Raw genomic sequence first — 22,470 nt, forward strand, 5'->3', positions numbered from 1 at the left:
TTGGTAATTTTGAGAGAATTTGTAAACTTTCTAAGATTTTTAAAGTGAGAGCTTTTTGGCAATTTAGAAATTTAGGACTGTAATTTTGAAATGTTAACACATTTTCATTGCAATAAAAAGGGATTTTTTCCAACATTTTTCAACATTAAAGGTGGATCAGTGTTCAATTTTCTTATTCATCAATCCTTAGAACCTAAAAAAGCACCTTGGGCAAAGTCACAAATTCCTTCTGCATACCTATGAAACTAAAAATTCAGGGAACAGGTGAAAAGCTGAAGCAGTTAGAAAGAGTGCATTCCAAGCTTTTTCACTTTTCTCAAGAAGGAGTAATTTTTAAAGCTTGCAGCACTTTTTCAGCTTGAAACTGGAGCAACAATCCTCTTATATATCTCTTACATTACCCACTGATTCTACAATGATCATGTAAACCATTTGTGTAGAGGCAGGTTTTGTTTAGGATACCAGGATCAAAGTCAACCTTTGAATTGATGGTAGCCTAATTTTAATGTGTGTTCAAATTCTGAAGCACTACAGAGAATGGAAGCAGCTTTATTTAGAATTTCTAATTTATTTAGAATTCCCTATTACTTGAAACCCTCTGGAAGAATCAGGCAGGTAATGCACCTGAAGGAACTGTGATTCAGGTGTGGAGGATAAGGAAAGCAGCTGATTGGAACTTAATCTGTTGCAGCCTGTATTGCTGTTGTTGTGCTGGAGCTGAGGATGAGTGTGCAGCTGCATCCTGGCCCTGGTGTAGATTGCCATGGTGCACTGGAAATCAGATGTCCTGGAAGTGCTGTGAGTGTGTTGTATTCTGGCACTGAGCTCGTGTAGAAACTGATACTTTATAAAGAGAAAAGATCAACCAAAATCCAGAATTCGAACACACACCTGGATTTCAGAGATTAAAAAAAACCCTCTGCCCCCCAAAAAATCCCTACGACCCAGTGCCTTTCCTCTTCACCCTCCATTTCCAAGATAAGTAGCTTTGATTTTCAGATAAGTATGTTGCCTTTGAGCATTTGTGGTGTTGGATTAAGCAGCTAGGGTCTACTTACACAATAAACAGAATAACAGAATCTTGAAAAATACCTAAGTTCTATAAAAATACTTTAGGTGTACCCTTAAAAGCCAGTAATCTTCAGATTTTTTATTTAGGTGATAGTGTATTGGAAGTGTGGCTTCATGGCTTATTTTGTTATCTGACTAGACAAAAGAAATGCCAGTAGCGTTGAGCATCAAAAGCTGTGTGCCTGCATTATTGATGGGCTCCTCTTGCAATACAGCATTGTCTGGCTGCAGTAGGTGTTTGTTCAGAGCAGGGCTTGCCAGGCTCTATGTACCCACTGTCCTCATCAGGGTTTCAGAATGCCTGCCCCCTTGCCATGGAAGGGGAAAATTATATTGCCCAAATCACCAACTTTCTACCCTTAGCAGTGCACATAATTTTTACTACTTCGATCTTTACTCTTCCCAGAAATATTCTGCTCTGCATGCTAAATATGCTGCAGATTTCCGTGTGATTAAGTGCAGTTATAAATAAAGTGAATGGAGAAGAAAGTGTCATCCAAAGAAAGGGTAAAATTGGTCCTTAAAGAGACTTTGTTAACATGATTTGATAAGTTGGTGTATATGTGTGTGTGTGTGCGCGCGTGTGTGTGTGTGTGTATATATGTGTATACATATATTCTCAAGGAAAAAATTAAGGACACTTTTCAAAATTCCAGGTGTTGGCAGAACCAATTCTAAGCTTAGGACAACCTCCTGGCAAGGCCCATTACCTCCATCAACTTCTTTTATACAAAGAAAAATTTCAAAGTTTACAAGCCCATAAAACATTAATTGCAGTCAATAGAAAAATCTCCAAGGAAAGAGTGAAATACTTAAGCATGCTATTTTAGGTTCTGAATATCTTCAATTTTTTTCTTCACGAAATGCTTGCAGTGTTGTAAAAGTGGAATTGAATCAGCTGTTGCATATGTAAATATTGGCGGTTTTCAATGCATACTGGAATGAAGAATGCTCTAAGTTTGTGAGTGTTATTTTTCCCTGGAGAAGCTTGTTTACCAGAATCCTGAAGTCTGGCAAATGGTTTGGTACAGCTGTAGATTGATTTTTGGGGGACTGGGAGGGGGAGCAGGAGCAGGCTGGATGAATTTGATTGGTACAATTTCATTTGGACATTTCTCACTCTGTTTAGCTGTGATTTTTTACAGGGAGAACAAAAACATGTAATTATGCATGAGTTGCACCATGTGTCTTACAGCTTTTGTGTTCCTGTGTGCAGTATATAATTTGCAGTCAGGATCTGGTCCTTTAGGCTGACTCCATGTTTTGTACAGGCAATTTCAGGAATGGTGAAAATCTCACTCTTCCTTTCAAAGCCCACAGAAGCAGCATATGACAGTTTGATGTCAGCATGGAATGATAAGGAATACTCACTGCAAATATTACATTGAGTGTTACGATGCTTGAGCATATAAGTACATGAAGAGAAAAATAAAAATTGCATCAAGTTTTTAAGCTTTCAAGAATTTTTCCTCATCTTGGGAAAGTTCTTTTCTCTTATATTACAGTGTTTCTTAGACCCATTTTACTAAGGTGAACCTTACCTCGGTCCCACTGTTCATATTTTTCTGGGCAAAATCTACAGGCCTTACATTTAGATTTTGGGCATCTGACAGCAATATGACTTGATTCTTTCTGTGATCTAATTGCTATCCTGTTAGATATGGCTCCCAAAGTGATAATTTTATAGCTGGCTGTATTTTTGTTTTGATTCCAAAACAATGATCTCAAACTTCTAAGGGTCTTTCCTTGGTCTTTGTTAAAGTTGGATTTTGTATGTTACTTTATATGGATTTAGAATTCAGTGATTTACTTGTGTGAAGTTTGTGCAGTTCTCTTACCTAGTTAAAAGAAGTCTGTTCGAAGACACAGCCTCCTGTCATGCAAAGTGCTTCTTTTGTTTCTGTATTCTATATATTGCTTGTATAGTTCTAGCTTTCAAATTTTCTGGTGAAATAAAATATATAAGCCCCTATCTTCCTGTCGGCTTTTTCAGATCTACCCTTGAGGAAAAAAAATCAAACAGAACAGTTACTTATTGTTGGTTTTAAATAGAAATGGCCATGTTCCCAATACACAAAAGTGATGAAATGTAGTGGCTTTTAGAAGAAATTGACCCAAAAACTTTGGGGCTTACGTTATTTCTTTTTTTAGCAGTTTTTATATATGGCCCAGGTACCCTTCTGATACTTACTGATGTTTTATTTACTGGGTACATATCTTAAAATAGAAACTTCAATTCTTAATGTAGTTAACATTGATGAAAAAGAAAATTTAAAGTCATAGTAATGTATTTGTAAGGAAAATTTGTCTGATGTGTGGAAAAAGGTCCCTCACCCTTTGCCCCACTCAGGTTGTATATTTGGGGTTTTGTAGTGGCATCCTTGCTAAGGGTGTGCCTTTATGTGTAATCATTCAAATTCAAATTGCCTTCTAAAAACAACAGTGCTCTCCAGTTGGTGGGGAAAATTGTAATTTATCATTCTATCTCTTCAGAAGCAGTATCACTTAATCATGGCGATCATGAAAATCTGTTTTTCCCATACAAAGACATGCCTTTTGTATAAACAGTTATTTTAGAACATTGTCTATTACCTGATTTACTTGAAAACATATTAATTTGCCAAAGGCATTTGGTTTCCAGTAACAATTTACTGATGACTCCTCCTTTTCTTGTGTTCTTATTTCTGGGAAAAACCAGTGGTAAGTCTACCCCATAGCTTACTGGTAAAAGGAAGAAGAAGCAGTTTCCATTAAAAACTAAGCCTGTATATATGTAAGTAGTTTTTAGAACCTTAGCTTGGATTTAGGCCAAGGTTTAATAGTTCTAATCTATTATGACTTGTAAAAACTTTCTGAACAAATCCACTGTCCTGTTTTGGTGTCCATACTATTAATTATCCAAGTGCTCTGGTATGTGCAGTCATTACGTTGTCTTATGTTTGAATGATGAGTGCCCAAATGAAAAATTGGTGTTTGTTCTACCAATATGTTTCAGTCAACTGGCTGATGTATTTTCTTGTTTTATGATCTGATCTTGAAAGTCATCAACTGCATTCAAATCCCATGCCCAGAAATCCAAGAACAGACTATTTTGAGGCTTCTTATTAACATTTTGAAAGTAATTTTATAGAGCCTTTTTGAACAAAGGAAATGCGAGATTCCTTTTGCTCTCAGTTTCTCTTTGTCTAGCACAGTTGTGCTGAAGGTTTCTTTTGGAATGAAGATCTTTTGAAACTTTCCCATTCTTAAGCAAACAGTTGTATGTAGGCACATAATGTGTTAGAGAGACACCTGAACTTGCAATGTTTCCTTCTTCTGTGATTGTTATACTGTGCTATTGTACTCAGAGTATTTGGCATGGTAAATTTTCACTAGTGACCAGTACGTTCATATAAAATTCCTACTAATTTATTATTAGGGCTTGCCACAGAGAAAACCAGCTATTAGCTTTGCAGGAGTTTAGGTAAGTGCTAGATCAAGATAAAAGTGGGCTATGGAATGCACAGCAAGGGTTTGGCCATCCAGTTGGGCAGGAATTCACAATCCAGTACATGTCAAAGGATGTCTACTACTTTCAAAATCTGGTGTTGAAGGAAAAAATTAGAAATTTTGGAGAGCCAGAAGGAGTAGTATAATTAAAGTGATCATCCTCCAAGGATTTACCTGTTCTGTCTCAATTTGCTCACCCTGCTCATACATTATAAATATTTTTAGGTTCATATGGAACTAATAATGTCTATCAATCCTTCCAGAATTTGGTCTAAAGTTTTAATACAATACTTTAAAGTATTTGAAGTAAAATTATAAAATTGACACACACCTCTTAATAATAAAGGCTAGTGCACAAAGTTCTTATTTTACACATGCATTGTGAAAAGCCATGCTGTCTTTAAATCACAGACATAAAAAAAAGGAAATTGGTTTACATAACACTTACTTCCAGAAAGATAAGTATCCTGTTTATATTATCATTGTGGTCCTCTCTGCTGTTGTTATTGACACAGTTGTTAGGTACTCGTTGTGTTTTCAAGCCAGAGGCTTATTTAGAGTTTGAAATTGATTGCTGGGGAAGTTGCAAAGCAATTTATATAGCAACTTATCATAATTAGTTAGTTTTCTTGGTGTGAACTGCACTTTATGCTTGTCAATTGATTTTTCTTGTATATGCATAAGACTGCTCATTGTATTCTGTCAAAAAACCCCAAACCCCAAAAACCCATGGTTAATACTTTATCATTCAGTTAACCAAGTGTATCCATATCTGTGTATAGGATATATTTGCTTTAACTTGTTTAATAACTAAGAATAGGATGAATAAGAAAATTGCAAGCAGATGCACTATGTGGAAGATCTGTATCAAGCAAAGATGCTGTAAATGGTGAGGTATTTTAATTATTGTTTTATGTAAAGTGTCCTTTGAAAATCCCATAATTTTTAGCCTGCATTATGTTGTTGTGTGTCCTAAACTGAAGATTTCTTAGGCCAGGATCTTCCCATCATGAGATGAATAACCTTAAAACAAACAAACAAAAAAAAAGTTCTCATTAGCATGGAACAGACAAGATCATATTTTCCAGGGAAGGAATACTCAAAAATAAGCTGTGACATTTCTTATTAGTGCCAGGAAATATGTCCCAACAGTGAGATGTGATGTGGTCATGACTTAGCCTCAAGGGGAGTGGTTGGAAATCCTCTTCTTTTGACACTCTGGGAGAACGCTAAAATAAGGAGTCTGAAAAAAAAAAAATAAAAAAAAATCCCATGTGGTTTGCTTGTATGGTGTGAGAAACTGGGTTCTAGTTCCTGGGTTTTAGTTTGGAAAATGAACATTAATGGAAGCTCAAGACATGGGAGAAGCATGGAAAGAAAAGTGATGAATATCAAAGTGAGAGAAGACTTGGTTAAGACAAGATTCTGTTTGCAGATCTTAGTTCCCTTTATTTAAGGGGATGTGAAAGAAAAAAAAAATCCATCAGAAGTGAATTGAGGTTTTGTAGTCCAGATGTGTGAGAAGGTAATGTCAGAAAGTTAAAGGATTCTGGTGCAAGATGTTCCTGGTGCAGCTGGGAGAAAGGTGGAGCAGGCTTCTCGCACTCCTGTGCCGGATGGCTCCTGCTGATGCCCACAGACTCCCCAAACCTTACACCAGGAGCTGAGGTGAATGGTACTGACTAATTTCTATTTATTCAGTGGTGTGCCTGGTTTCTTAGCTCTGACCATGATTTTTCCCTTCCAAGGTGGATTCCAGTTTGCTGCTTTCTCAGTATTTCTGATACGTTTGCTTTGTGGGGAGAAGAATAAGTAGAAGGAATGAGTGGAACAAAGTAGGTGGGAGAAATGCTAGAAGGTGCACTTCCTTAGAGAAGTGCACTCCGGTAAAATGCTTCTAGCTGGTAACAGAAACCCAACTGTGTTAGTATTTGCCAAGTCTGCAAATGCATTAGGCATCTCTCCTGGTTTTGTGGACTGACACACAATCAAAAATTTTGGTTTTCAATGGAACTGAGTGGTCCAATAAGGACACATGTGATCAACTCAGCTCTCAGCTGTGGAGTGGTTTTTCTGCTGGGCAGTCATGAAAGAACAAGTTAAGGAGGGTCTCTCATAGTCCCTTTCCTGAGGCCTATTTTATTTGTTTACTGGAAGAGAACTGCCACCAATAGCTGTGCTGTTTAACCTCACGTGCTCAGTAGTGATAATTTCTGCCAGCATCTACATGTTTCTCTGTAAAGCACAATGACTTTCCCAAATGTGGAAGAGCTTGTAGTTGGATTTGAGAGTGACCTTGACTAATATGGTTCAAGAAATAAATTTTCTGGGTCATTGGATTCATATTCTTGTCACTTACAGGGTCAACAATTTTTTGTCTGTGTATACAAGGAATGTTGGACTTGAGTCAGGATACTGTAGATTATTAAAACTTCAGCATAAAAATATATTGTTATCTTGTATATTGCAGTGATGGGAGCAACTAGTCATGTGAAAGTAGGTTGGGGTAAATGAGGTGGGGATGATATATAAAGTGACTTGCAGTTTTGTGCAAAGTCTTTTCTTGATGGCCAGAAAAGTTAAGATTTGGTTTTAAATGACAGCATACTTTAATTTGTGAGACGTCTCTGTGTTCTGTGGTTTGAAACTGAACCCAAGGGATGTGATTGGGCTGACCAGAAGTAAGTTCTAAGAGGATCACTTCCTCATGTGCTATGTCTCTGTGGGAATAAAGTATGTGTATTTCTCTGCAAGAAAATTTTAAAAGAGAAAAAGAGAGTAATTAAGTGGTTAATCAAATTCAGATTAAAATATTATTACATATCTCAGATGTTGAGCACAAAATTCCCATTCTGCATCTAATGGGATTTAGTAGTCTAAGAATCAGGCAGACTTTCATAATTGTCAGTATTTTTTTCCAAATATTATAGAGACTTTCATTTTTCCACAGTGCACATTCCCCGATCTGACTGTTGAAGACCTGACCCTTTTCCATATTTTTGTCATTCTGAGGTTTTTCATTGTAAGTTTTTCCATATTTGCCAAAACTAGCAGTCTAGGCCCAAGTCACCCATACAAGTGTCACATCAGAGGGAATGTGATTAATGAGGAAAAAAACCATAACTTCATATTTTTGGTAGACTAGAGAGTGTCTGATATTTCACAACATCGCTCATTTTGTCATGCTGGCAATAAGGAACCATAAGAATGCTCAAGCAGGATGACTAAAAAGTGGCAGAAATATATAGAACGCACTGGCTTCTATATGTGGAAACTCGGGATCCAAACTCATAAACCTACCTGAAATCATCTTTGGATATGCAGGAGAGCTAATGATGCTCACATGCTGGCAATTAAAAAAAAAAAAAAAAAAAAAAAAAAGTCTAGTAAATTTGTCACTTGGCCTTTTAATTTTTTTCAATAAACATTTCCACAGCCACAGTATTATGGCTCTTCCAGAGAAATTGGGTTTAAAGCACGCCAGTGCTGTGCAAAATACAATCTCCTGAGAGATCCCCATGTTTAGTTAGCACTCCAGTCTAGCCTGTTTTTGCAGGAGTCCTCCAATTTTATCATTCAGGCATTTTTATGGCCTCATTGGAACAAATAAACAAACATCTGGAATCATGTGGTATATTTAATTAAAAACTTTTTGTTTGGCCAGAAATAGTAAAATCATGAAAAATTGCCTGTCTTCAAGCTCAGAAAGGCCAAATGGTGAAGCTGTTGGCTACAGACAGTTTTACAATGTATTGAAATTCATAGATATGCACACCTGCTGCAAGCCCCCCCCCCCTTTTTTTTTTTTTTTGATTCATAACCATTAATGAGTGTTTAGTGCACAGATTGTAGCCCTTGTTTAAATGGGAATTTACTGTTTTTAATAACATATAGACACGTGTTGATATATTCCATACAGCCTGTACTGTTCTGTAGTACACAGACACCATAAAGCTTTATATTACTGGTTAAAGAAAAAGAAAAAAAATCTTTATGGTGCATGTTCCATTTGAATATTTTTTCATATTAGCATGTTTTAATTCTAGAGGCAGTAAATATCTGCCCCATGCTAAGAGTCTGTGCAGCAAATGTTGGAAATGTGAAAGATGGTGTTTTCTCATTAAAATTAGAATCTGTAATGAGAATTTGAGTTTTCATTGTTACATTTAATGTATTTTTTGAGGAAATTTTCAAGGCGCTCTTGCTTTTGCAGGTAAAACTGCTTGATATCATCTAAGATATTACTGTATGGTAACAAAATATTTTACAGACCAGGGTCACTATTTATGAAAACTAATTTGTCTATTGGGCTACTATCTATTTTAGATGCACAACTATAGGCCTTTGAGCATATGGGACATAGAATTTTATGTTTGAGTTTTTACATCTCGGTTTTTAAATAGCTGAGCCGTTCTATTGAGAAAATGACATGCACACAGAAAGTAGTACTGCATCTGAATATTGTTCCCTGTTCTTCATATTTATCATGATTAAAATAATGTGGCCATTCCATTTTGAGCTGTGTTTCTCTGAGTTTAGACTTTTTAGCAGGATAGGATGGATGGAATATTTACATGGCTCTGGCCACTGCCCTGTAGTTGGTGTTACTGATCTGAATTAAGAGGATGTGGGTGTCATCTGAAAAAGCACTAATTCCCACATAGTCAACACATGTAGAAGTATGCTTTAAAAAATGGGAGAGGGAAGAAATTTCCTCCACAGTCAGAAGGGCAGCCATCTGCATAACAGCAGTGAAACTATTTTATCCCCTTGTGTGTTTGTTCTTTATAGCATGCACATCTTGCTGTAGCATCTATGTGTCTTTCAAACTATGAATGGCCAAAAAGATGCAATGTATTTCACATTTCCTTTTTTTCCGAGTGTGTTGTGCTAGAAGTGGGTGAAGGGTCCTTTTTCAAACTTGATTTCAGGAAAGAAAGGGGTAACTTTGTAGGATTTTATTGCATCTTATGCAAGAAGAGAAATCTGTCAACTTCTTACTGGGTATGAATATCTGTATTCATGATCTAATTATATACTTATTGATCAAAGTTCCTTGCAGAGCTCTGAAAGCAAATGCTAAGTAGGTTGATGGCTTCCTTTTTTCCCCTGTTTTGTGATATTTTTGGGGTCTGTTAATAACCTCACTGGAAGAAAAGTAAATGATAGGAAGCCCCATGACATCCTTCACTAACTTTGTATGCCCTTAAGCAGAGAGATCACACCTGGGGAGAAGAAAGGGAGGAGACAGAGGGGTAAATAATAAGTATAAACAAGTGCAGTTGTTTTATATCCTTTACCAAACAGAGGATGGCTGATCCGTTTTTTGTTGATGTTTATTGTGTTACCTTTTACAGTCTGAGATATCTTGAAAATTGTTTCTATTTACACAGAATGAATTTCTTTTACTGTGTGATTGACAACACTGATATGTTTTCTAAGACCCTTTTTGTCTATGACTCTAAAGTGCTTAGTAAACCTAGGCAGCCACCTGAAAGACCCCCCACCTGTGGCTGCATAAAACTAAAATAAAGAATGGAAAATAACCCATTGAGTATTCGCTTTCCCACCCACTGAGAGCAAAATGCAATGTAGTGCAATTTTAGTACTTGCGTGCCACTGGGGAAAATAGGCTCCTAAAATCACATAGTGAAGCATTGGAAAAATTCAGTGAATTTGTACTAAGCGCTGTGTTATAAAACCTAAGGAACCGTAGGCTTTGCTTCTCAAGTGAAACAGATTTGTATTGCAGTTCTGTTAGACTGCCTCCAATTGCAATGATGATATTCAGCACAGTAGGCTGAAAAAACGTGAGGCTGGTGCATACAAGTCCTTTCACAGGAATGCTTACAGGGGTGGGGGAAGCAACTTTCTGATGTCTACTTAAAGACCAAACAAGGCTGCAATCTCTGATTTGTTTTTTGCTTTTGCTCAGTGTCAGACCACGTGTCTGTCAGAGAGACGTGTGAAAAGAGCACATGGCCCAAGCTGCCTCTTTCAGAACCATTTCTATTACTAGACATGGCTTCTCACATCTCCTAGAGAACTAAGTGTTTGTGTTGTGCCTGAGAGGAGTAAGAATATGTACATACCAAAATTGCAGGGCTGCCGTGCTGGATTTCCCCACTCTGGCTTGGCTCCCTCTGCACCCACCACTGCAGGAGCAGAGACTGTAGTAGCTTCAGTCAGTTGTGCTTAGAAAAACTGCATCAATCCCAGCCCCACCTTTCCTCACGGGAGAGAGGCAGCTTCTGGATGGGTTCTTTTGCTGAATTGTGAGTGAGTGCAGCCAAGTGTAACATAAAATTTTGTTTCCATAAAATAAAAGGAGTGGGCTCAATGGAAATAATCCCTTGGGCCCTGATGGAAGAATTGGAATCTGTCTTAAAGCCAAGAGGTGGTCAAAAACCCCCTGCACGCATGCCAAACAAACCATCCCTCCCAAATCCACATAATTAAATAATCTGGCAGATTGTGTCTATCTTAAAAGGTAAATTTCATGGGGGCATGAGAGCAACTGAAAATAAATAGATTGAATATAAGATATTACATCATTCAGAAGCAATTTGGTGCTGTCAAATGCCAGCCATTACCAATGTAAAGTACATGATATGTCAAAAAAAAAAAAAAAAAGAAATTACAGGTGTAATTACACCTAAGGTATAAAGAAGATATGTAGACTTCCACTCAGCTGATAATTGTGGATGTAAAGTTTACTTCTGCCCTGTAATCTGATTCTAGATAACAATGGCAGTAGAAGTGTGGAGGATAGCTGAAGCAATCCCTTTGCTGTTGTCTCTTCTTCATTTTTGTTCCACTGTCAATATAAAATCCAATTCCTTTACCAGGGTGAGTTCGGTAGTAAATTGAAAGAGAAGCTGTCAACTAAATTAATTTTTTGTGTTGAAAAATCTGTTTGTTATAAAGGAGTATAATGGCTTTATTCAAAAGAGAATGAGATGAAATAGAACATCATGAGAATATTATGAGAAGAATTAGAACATCACAAAATGCCACAAAGGAGAGTGAGTTTGACGTATTGTTAATGTCTGTTAATTCTTTTATCCTGCCAACCCTTAAAAGTTTATTTGGATTTTTTTTCCTGCCCTCTGAATGTTTAGGGAAGATGGTTCTTCAGATAAAATTTCTGGATGAAATGAACTAGTTAAAATAGTTTGCAGGATTTGGAGATGGCATTCATTTAGGAGATACAGCAGCAATAATTCAGGAATTCAGGCAGAAGTTGTTCCCACAAGAAGCTAAAACATAGACTGCAATTTAGCAAATAAATTTTAAAAAAATGCAAAATACTGGTATATTTTGCAGAGTAAAAATAAAATTTCAAACTTCTAGAAGTGACTTTGTCAGTGAGAATAGATGCCAGCTTGCTGTGGTTGATCGTGTACCTGGGAATGCACTGAGTGGAAGATGTGTGTAGGGAAAGGAATGTTTCTTTCACAAACGAGAATGCACTTGTAACCTCATATCTTCCATCCTGAATGGAGGCAGGGTTTTCCTGACAGATTAATATTTAGGCTCTAAACTGGGGGATTTTTTTGTGAAATGTACCACCTAATGGAGCTACAGTGTTTCACCAGGGAGCTGAGTCCTACTCCGTCATTCTGTTTTTCAGTAGCACAGGCAGGAAAGGGAAAGCCTTGATGCTGCTGCTCTGAAGTTCTGTGGCTTGTTCAGGATTTGTTCTTATGTATGTGAGAGAGAAAATGTAGAGCTATTCTGCAGCAATTTGAGAAGATGCCAGTTTCTCACGCAGGTTAAAAAGTTGTGCATCACTTCAATCCCATTTAGAGAATTTTGGAAGGCAAAGAGCATCTGATTACTAAAATCAGGTCCTGGCAGTAGTGAACCCAGTTTTGAAATCTATATAACTATTGTATCTTATGTAATATGAGTTGTTTAAAATTAAACCAGAAATATTCTGATAACACTGAATATTAATGGGACCTTATTCAGAACATGCTTTTAAATAAATAAAGGTGCAAGAGCAAGTTCTGATCCGTGAAGTCCAAACTACCTTTCATTGGAAGTATTTTTTAAGTATGGTGATGGAGCAAAGAATGAAATGAAAAGCAAAAGCCAAAATATGAATGGTTTTATATTTTTTTAAGTAAATGAAGTAGCACATTCTTTACCTGAAGTTTTTTATTTGTTTTCTTACAGTTTTTTTCTTCACGGGTTTGAAAGAATTTTCTAAACTTCCAAAGCACGCTATTTAATACAAGTTTGCAGGTGCTTTGGACTGCCCTAATTAATGAATTTTTAGATAAACCTATTTTTTTTTAAATGCTATTGTATTATTTCCTAATAAAAAGATATTTCTTGTTTCTTGTCCATTCCCAAGTCTCATAAGCTTAATGGAAAAGTTGTTTCAGTCAGTCTGAAGTGGAGTTTCTCTGATGTGTAGGTTAGAAATACTGTGTTGGAAGCAAATATGTTATTACCAGAGGGGAATCTCTAGGTAATTTCTCCCCATGGCTGTCGTTAAATCTGCACAGATTATGGGGAGGAAATCCATACACATGCTAGACATCTCTGTGCCTTGAAACAACTGCCTGCAGGTGTTTTAGCCACGCACATGTGGCTGGATATATGATGAGGCTTTTCAGATTTTCAGCCAAGTCTTCACTTGCAGGGTAATGAAATGTTGAGGGAGAGGGAAACAAGATACATAGCTGTATAGAGGTTATGATGTCATATGTGGTGAGTTATTGCTGTTTTGATACTTCTCATAAATCCATTCCAAATCAATTGCTAAGCCATATTTCTGTGCTATTAATTTAAAATCTTGGAGAATGTGAGGTTGTGCATGTGCGCACGTCATGTGCTCCCTGTAATAGTCAGCCATTGTCTCTGAGCTGAGGAAAGCATCTTTGCCGAGTCACTGAGCTACAGCTATGTTCCTTATTTTTAGGTTCAGGTGTCTAGGGAGCAAACTGAGGTCAGTGTGGAAGGATCTAAAATTCACTTTCCTATAGGCAGAACGCAGCAAGTGGGCACGGATGTTTTTGAGCATCACAATGCTCAAATGTTAGACAGTATGTCAGTTTGGTATCACATGCTAAAGTGTAGCCCCAAGCAGCTTCAAAGTTTGTTGGGAGTAACAGAAGAGTAACTCAGAGAATTACTTCCCCCTATGAAGTATGAACTTTACCTGTAGTGCCAAGTTACAGATACTACAGTGCCTTTGTACAGATACTGGTTTTGTGTATTTTGATCTTGTTTGCCAAGCTCTACATGGCAACTGAATGAACAGAAGCATATGGATGAATTCTATCCAAGATATATGCAAACTTTCTGCTGCTCTTGTGAAGTAGTTTAAATGTTTTGATTGATCGTCATCAGTACTACTCTTTTGGTGATTCTTGATTTGAAAATAGACTTGGAGTTGCTTAAGAATAGCTTGATAAGATTTAACCTCTCTAATGAGAGCTTGATAGATAACATGTTTAAATTAGAAGGGGAAGGGGGGCAGTGTGAAATAGATCATGTTGTAATTTCAGTAATCACATGCACTGAAATATGTCATTGAAAAGATACTTAAGAATCTTAAATCTTACGATGCCTGTCAGATTTCTTTTAGTCTATGAACAATGACAATCATAATTTGACGGTGAAATACGGTCAGAGCTTCTGTCTCCTTGACAATCGCTCCAATATTTAGACAAAAAAAGCACATTCTCACAGATTTCATTAGTCAACTTCTGCTTTTACCTTTTCCCTTATGTAACTCTAATACTCTGAGAAGCCTAGACAAGCAGAATTGAGTGTTCTCTCTTACTCACATGAGAGAAATTACCTGTGAGTATGAAAAGCCAGAGGAATTTTAAGGTCCTCTGGAACCTTTTTCATATGCTGTTGCCATGATGCTTCATATGTAACAAAAAAACTCCGAAATTTAAGAACACTGGAAAAGGCTTGAAGACCTGCTTTGGGTAACAAATCAGAGGGGGTGATGAGATTCTGATTCTCAAAGCAACCTGCATTTATGAAATATCTTTTATGTAGATTGTCTCTGGGCACCTACAATGCAATAGTCTGTGGAGCTTGGCTAAGAAAGGGAATAAGCTTGCACGAATGGGAATTTTGAAAGCAGGAAAAGAAGAGAGCTTGATCTAATGTCATAAGGCAGGGAGCTTTAGAGCCTTGGGGCACAATTAACAAAGGGTCTGGCACCTGCCGTCTCCAGTCTTTGCATTTGTTTAGAGAACGATTTAGTAATTCTGGTCATGGTATGTGTTCCCTTTTCTTGTATTCAACCCACTGCGCCTCAGAATCTATTTGAATATTTCTGGTAATAACAAGTTGCAAGCATCCTTGACTCAGGTGAACATAACAGGCAAGGGTTACTTAGTGAAGCTCATGAGAGACTTTCCTTCTCTTGTGTCATCTTGAGTCCTCTCTCCCACATCACTTCTTTTCCCTCTGCTTAACAGCAGAAAGGTGGTGAGGAAAAAAAACAAAGGCATTCATGCTGCTTTTACAGGAGGATTATTGGAGGCCTTAAGAAGTTTCATTTTATTTATGTATTTTTATCTGTTATTGATATAAATGGCATTTCTCTGAAAAATCAGTGTTTCTGAAACATAAAAAGGATTTTAATGAAACGTATGCTAATTTGGTGAAAAGTTGAGGATGCTTTTATGGGTCCTTTACTGTCCCTGAGGATGTTATGGTTTCTCCTTATGAATGTATTAAAGGGAGCATTTTTCTCTTACAGTTATTATTTATTGTTATTTATGAATACTGATCTCTTTTATGGGCCCTTATGTGTAGCAAGAAGTTATCCATGACCCAATGCATTTACTTAGTTAAATGGACAGGACAGGCAGTGAATAAAAGAGAAAAAAGATATTGTTTTCCTTACTTTCATATTTGAGAAGGTGAGGCAGAGAGCACTGCATACAGTGGTTTAGCCAAAATGTTTGTGGCACTGTATGGTTTTAACTATCTCATTTCTTGGACGGCAGATTTAATAACTAGAACACCCCTTCCTATAAAAGTACATCAGAGGCCTACGTGCCTCCTAGATAACTTTAATGATATGTCCTTTATCACCACTGTCCGCAAAGTTTGTTTTCATGGTATCAGGGATTAGTTCTCCTGTCTGGATCATTCTCAGTTGCCCTTGTCACTTTTCTTCTATTTTTCCAATCTATCAATATATTTGTATAATTTTTAACTCCTCCCATAAAGAGAGCATAGTTAAGCTTGGCCAGGAACACTGTATAGTCATTGAAGCCTACGCAGTTGAATAAAAAGGTGTAAATCTTGATGTATAAATCTCATTAACTACAACATCAACAAGAGAAACAGGTGAGGGGGAATGTAGAGTGGCAGGTGAGAATTAACGGTGCTGGACATCATTAACTTCCTGAGCACATCAAGGAACTTTCAATGCAGATAAACTACAGTTTTGAAAAGTTATAGCGATAACTTTCTTCTAAATCATACAGATCTTTCTAGGAGACTCTCATTTGTAGTGGATTGTTGGGGGTGTTTTGGTGCTGTAAAATTTGCATTTTAATATATTATTTTTATTTGCATATATGATGCAGTGTCATTAAAAAGACTTGACTTTCACTAGCAGATCGCTTTTTTGGAACAATCTTTACTTTTAGCAATTACAAAACACAGTTTCAGGAAAGGAGCAACACCTTATTATTTAGCCTGTTCAAACCCACTCCTTTCTAAAGGTATTGTAAAGACAATGACAGCAACCCAGCTCAGCTTTAATGGGTACATGATTAGTAAGCCAAGGGCTTTTTCATCAAGGCACATGTTTTTGTACTGTCCAGTAAGCCCAAAAATTGAAATGATGCAAATTATAGTTTTCTGAGTTGTCCACAAAATAAAGTGTTATGTGATCGCTTCTGGTGCTGTGTCATTTCTTTGCTGAAACTGATGCTGTTGTGGCTATAAACTACTATAGCATAACAGCTGTTTATCAAAATATTCATGAAAATTTTCTGTGACGGGAGAAATGGGCATGCTTGTAATACTGTTTCCATGGAAAAAGATGCATGGGCTTAGATTTAGTCAAAATTATGGCATACTGTTCTAAACTTGACAGAACTAGTTCAGCACATAATCCATAATAAAATAGGAACTGTGGTATTTAAACGCTAATTCAGTGCATATCAGTTTGTATGCAAAGACTCTGTTTAAGATATTGCAAAACAGGTTTTCTTAGTAAATGCTACCAAAGCTATGGCATGTGTCCCAGTCCTGGGATATGAGTAAAGTCTTTATCTGGGCTCCAAGCTGCGGTTCCATGGTTTGCTCTCTCTGCCCAGTATAACAAATAGTGAATGTTGCATGCATTTTTGATTGATGAGGTATTGAGGAGGATTTGGAAATCTGAAAACCCGTATTATTACAAAGATTATGGAATAGAGGGAAATGGAGCCAGGAATGTACCTATAATTTAGGGTAAAGAGTAATAATGAGTGCCCATAAAAATAAATAACCATGATGTTAAATAGACTGCAGATCATTTGCACCTTGAGGCTTTTCTTAGATTTTGTGCCAGTAAAGAAATGTGGTAATAAGCCCTCATGTATTTAGGCAAAAGAGTTTCTTATGCATGAATTTTATTTAGGCAATTTGAATAATCCCAGAAATATTTAGGAGCATGAAGGGGACAAGAGAAGGAAGATGAAGGCAGAAACATAAAGTCTGCAGTATTTGGAAGAAGTACTTTGTGTTTAGATTGTTCTTGATCATGCTGGTTTTTTTTAACTGCTTCTGACTCTTTCATGGCTGATAATGCTTTTCTGAAGTCTGTTCTGAAGTTGTAATTTCAGTTCTATTCAATGAAAAATCCTTTTTGATCACTGCAGACATACAAAATGAAGCTGTGTGATTGCTGGTCAGTTCTTAAAACAGTCTTGAAAGTTCTTTCCTAGCTTGTCCTCATCAATCAAAAAGAAAAATACTTCATGTATTTCTTTCTTCAGAGACATGGTATTGCATGGAGGCTCTGGAGCTACAGAGTGGAGGGTAGTTTTTCCTGTACCTGCAAGTGTAGGAGGAAATGTAAGATGAGCTTTCATGGCTGAGAATTTAAAAGCTGTTTGCTCATTGCTTCTGCTTTATCACAGAACATTTTTTTCAGATAAATATTACTACTCTGATGAGTTTTAAAGAACATTTGTTCATGTCAGTATTTATTCACAGCCCCTGTTGTAATCAGACTTGTTTATAATGTCTGTATGTGATAATCAACTCTGGAACCATGTTTTGCAGCTTCCTTTCTTTTCATAAAGTTTCATGGAAATTGTTAGTTATGTGTTAACATTGCAAATAAGTGATTTCCCTCTTACAGATTGTGCAGATTCAGGCAGTTTGCAAATCACTTGGTTGTCATAATTTTGTGTAAGAACTTTTTTGGATATCTTTCCTCTCTGACTAAATTTATTGAGCTATGAGTAAAGTAAATTTGGAAAGCAACACACTTTTAGTAAAATGTTGTTAGTTCAGTGAGAGGTGGAATGGTCAACAGCTTTCTCCATACTTCAAGTTCCCAAAGCAAAAAGGAAATTTATACTCTCCGTTGAGATACAAACTAGTTTATTTTCAGTCATTTATCTGAAAAGTTGATGTTCACCATAATAATTCATCAAATTGTTTTTTGTGAAGTATATCTGGCAAGGCTTCCTGGCATCAGCCTTTGAAATTCTGAGTTCTTGCATCCTCTGGGAACAGAGTGACTCTCTCTTCTTATTGCACATCTGGAAGGAATGTTGCTGCCTTTTTGTTTCGTCGGGAGAGAGATTGTTAGGATAACAATTTAACCTCTCTAAACTGTTTGCTAGTATCTTTGGATTTGTGAATACGAAAGAAGCAAAACACTATAATTTTTAAATTATGATCATATTTCAGTTTTTAATTTAAAATCATACAATAATAATTATTTCATAAGAATAACTATATTGGTACTTTACTGGGCTTTCCACGAGGAACGAAATTCTGTTCATGTGCATATGTGATGTGTGTTAACTCCATTATCTTATATAATCTCATCAGGCACCGTGGTTAAAGAAAACACACAATGTTTATGCTTAATTATTTGAATTATTTGTTTCAATTGAAAAGAGATTAATTCATTTTACTAAGGAAAACACCACTATTTAAAAGCCAATCCCTCTTACTGTGACGTATTTCTTATTTAATAGGAACAATTACATTACTTACCCTAATTCAGCAAAATATCTGAACTGTCACCTAGATTCCATTATGTGCTTTTGTCTTTTGCTGAATATGGATGATTTTAAACACATGCCTAAAAGACTTATTGAATGAGAGACTCTTGGAACAGGGGTTAATGCTGTTTGCAAGCTTTATGTTACTAAAAATCTAGAAAAGATTGAATTTGGTTTAATATTTCAATGAAAAATGGTATAAGGCAGAATGCCAACAGGAGATGCATTAATAATCCATAAACCTGTGGTAGCCAACTAATTTGGGACATTATAGGAAATCTTGGCTCGATGCTGCCAATATTTCTAACATGAGTTTCCATCAATAAGTGCAGGAAATACTAAACTGAGTTATTAATCTGCAAGGAAGAAACTAAAATTTAGAGAGATCTGATTTCTGCTCAGGAAGAACTTTTCTTTTAGGCATTAAATTTTAATCCAGTGTATTTAAAAAAAAAATAAAAAGGGGTTCTATATTGTAACTTCGAGATCCTGCAGAATGTTTTCACGTTACTAATTAGTGGCAGAATGTCAGAAATCTTTCATTAGAGAGAGTCTTTTTCCTTCCACTTCTGCCACATCTCTATTACTGACAGGAAACCTTTGCATTAATGATTGAATATGTATTTACTGTTATAACTAATACTATCATGATGAATGTACATGCTGAATTTCCCGGCCTCCTGCTTGCCTTGCAGTTTTCAGAAAACAGTACAGTATTTGGTAGAATAATCTGTGTGAAAATCAGTGTGAAATCTGTGAGATTTCATCTATGTGAAATCTCATCAGAAGCTTGCTGTTAGGAAGCAATTGGATAGATAATTTTTTTAAAAATCTTCCTATATAGGAAGTTTTATTAGTTTTATCCTTGGGCTTCCATCTTGCCCTGGCAAAGTTTTCCTTTAGTGGCTTCTGCAATGCTAATCTCCTTGGAATTTAGTGATTGTCATGCCCAAAGTAGATATTAAGTGTGACATTCCAGAAAGGATTATCGCCTTCTATCACCCAGCTAAGCAGGAGCTATGACTAGCACTTTTCTTTTCCAAGAAGGAATGGACAGATGAGGCATTTGTAGTTTCATACCTGCTGCAACCACTACCTCTGGAAAGTGAGGAGGAACTTTGTGTCAACATCTGCAGGCAGCAGAGCAGAGATACCTCCAGGGCTGGGGATACCTTTCCAGCATTCATATTCACAACAAATGAATGGGAAAAGTGTGATAAAGGTTGATGCTTATTACTAATTGTATATGTTCTTGATCTGTATATAACTTGTCAAAGAAATAATAGACCCTTCCCAGCTTGATCTGAAATAGCAGCATTTAGGGTAAAGATACTGTGATAACATTCCACTGTGAATGTAAGAGTGCTTATTTCATGAAGCTTATAGAGTGTTATGGTTTCCAGCAGGGGTACCCAAATGATGCCTCCAGCTGTATGTGGCCTGCTAGACCAATTTGTCCATCCTCTGCTCTGTTTCTGGCTGTTCCCTTCGTCAGGAGCCCCTCCAGTGCTGGCATTGAGTATGCTGCAGCCCTGGATTGTTCTGGCAGTGACAGCCTGTTCCTGGCTGGTCTTTTTCCCATGAGTGTTTCATGAATGGGCAAAGATTTAGCTGTGTAAATGTGCTATAATGTTAACACTTAAAGTCTGGACCTGCTGCTCACGTCCAGATCAGCTTACCCTGCTGTGAATGTGCTGTAGGTCTGCTTGCTCCACAGAGAACTTCATCAAGCTAGAGCTGCATGGAAAAGCTGGGTACTCTAGTACTCTTGATTTGGGAAGAGAGTGAAAGCTGAACTTTCTAGGAGTGTATTCATTATCCTCATTTGCCATTTTAAAAATGAAAATTCTAATGTAGTGTTTGAAATTTTCAGAACCATTATAGTTTTAATTATAATAGTTCTTAGGGCATTCAATGCAATAATATCAAGGTCAGTAGCATTAAGAATGCAAATAATGAAGATTTAAAATTATCCAATAAACAGTAAAAATTTTAATTTGGAATGAAAAATTTTAAAATTTATATAAAACTTTGACCGGTTCTCTTGCTAAAGATTTTTTTTGCAAAAATTCCAGAATTATAATCCAAACATTTGAAGAAATCTTTATCGATCTTGAAAATACCTGGCTGTGTAAGAAATTAGTCTTACCATGGCATCATTTGAAACAAGAGAAGTTCTTGACTTTTTTCCTGGTACTTTTACACTATTATCACAGTAAAAAAAAATCTTTTAACTACCATTTGGGGTTTCACTTGACTTTACATTTTTGGTGTCAGGAAAATATTAAAGTCATTTCTGTTACAGTATAAATGTTTACTGTAATGATAAGGGTAATTTCAAATGCCCTTCATATAGTAGCACAAAAACAGGTTGGCTGTCTGTTTATTGCAATGGTCAGTACATTATGAAAGGAAATTATATTCACAGTGGATTTTAAATCTTATAATAAACATAAATAAGTTTAGGTATAGAACACTTTAGAAGTTAGTTATTCTCTTGGTATGTTTTGTACTTAAAACACACTTGGTCCTCTAGCTATTGTGCTGATTTCTAGTCCATATGAAAAATTTTGATGAAGAACTTTGAGGTCTTGGTAAAATAAAAAGTGAAAATTTATCTTCAGTGCTAAATGCTGAGCTGTTTGGTTGTGGGGTCTTTTTTTTGATTGTTTGTTTCATTAGAGTTTTTGAGTTTTGGTGGTTTCTCCCACCTCCCCCCATAGGGATGTGTTAATCTCAGAGGTTTTTGTAGTCTAAACTATTATCAGAACTGCTGCGCAGTTCATTCTGTCATTCATTCCTCAGGATTTTAGAGTACTGCTAGAGGGGTTGATATGTGATCAAATATTAGTAAAAGGCTTACAATAGATATTCCAGTAAAGGTAACTTGTTAGCTACAAATATGGAAAAAAAAAATCAAGTCCACTAATAATTTTTTCCTCTTTCAAGTAATGATGTCTGGAAAAGATCCAATGAGCATTTCATAAAATATTCATAAAAGTTTGCCTGAAAGTCTAACAGTGTCCTGGTTTTGGCTGTAAGAGAGTTAATTTTCTTCCTAGTACCTGGTTCAGTGTTGTGTTTTGGTTTTAGTTTGAGAATAATTCTGATAACACACCGGTGTTTTAGTTGTTGCTCAGTGGTGCTTACTCTGAATCAAGGACTTTCTCAGTTCCCTCCCCATGCCAGTGAGGAGGTGCAGAAGAAGCGGGTGGAGAGCACAGCCAGGAGAGCTGAACTGGCCAAAGGGATATTTCCCATCACGGAATGTCCTGCATTTCAGTACAGAAACAGGGAAGAAGTTGGCCGGGAGGCGCTGACCACTGCTGGGGGACTGCCTGGGCATCAGTCCAGGGGTTTTATTCCTCTTGTCTCTCTTCTTTTCATTACTCTTTTTATTATATCTGACTTTATTTCAATTAATAAACTGTTGATATCTTAACCCATGGGGTTTACCTTTCTTTTTTCCCCAATTCTGCTCCCCATTGCTCAAAGGGGAGGGAGGGAGTGGCTGTGTGGTACTTTGTTTCTGGCTGGGGCTAAACAGCAACACGTAGTGTGGATACTAGAAGTTAGACTGGGTTCTGAAGCAAATGATATAGCACAAGTCTTTACAATAAGATAAAAATGTAAATTTTATAAAAGAGCATCAATATGAACATTGATCTCCTGTCTATATTCTAGTAAT

At 36.6% G+C, this 22,470-nt stretch overlaps 1 protein-coding gene across 3 annotated transcripts in view; it reads left to right on the forward strand.

Annotated features, from left to right (window-relative positions):
- Positions 1-22,470, forward strand: part of LRMDA (leucine rich melanocyte differentiation associated) — a 610,700-nt gene that overhangs the window by 515,420 nt on the left and 72,810 nt on the right. The gene's annotated exons all lie outside the window — the stretch shown is intronic.

This window comes from Sylvia atricapilla, chromosome 8 (assembly GCF_009819655.1).
Source record: "Sylvia atricapilla isolate bSylAtr1 chromosome 8, bSylAtr1.pri, whole genome shotgun sequence".
Classification (NCBI taxonomy): Eukaryota; Metazoa; Chordata; class Aves; order Passeriformes; family Sylviidae; genus Sylvia; species Sylvia atricapilla.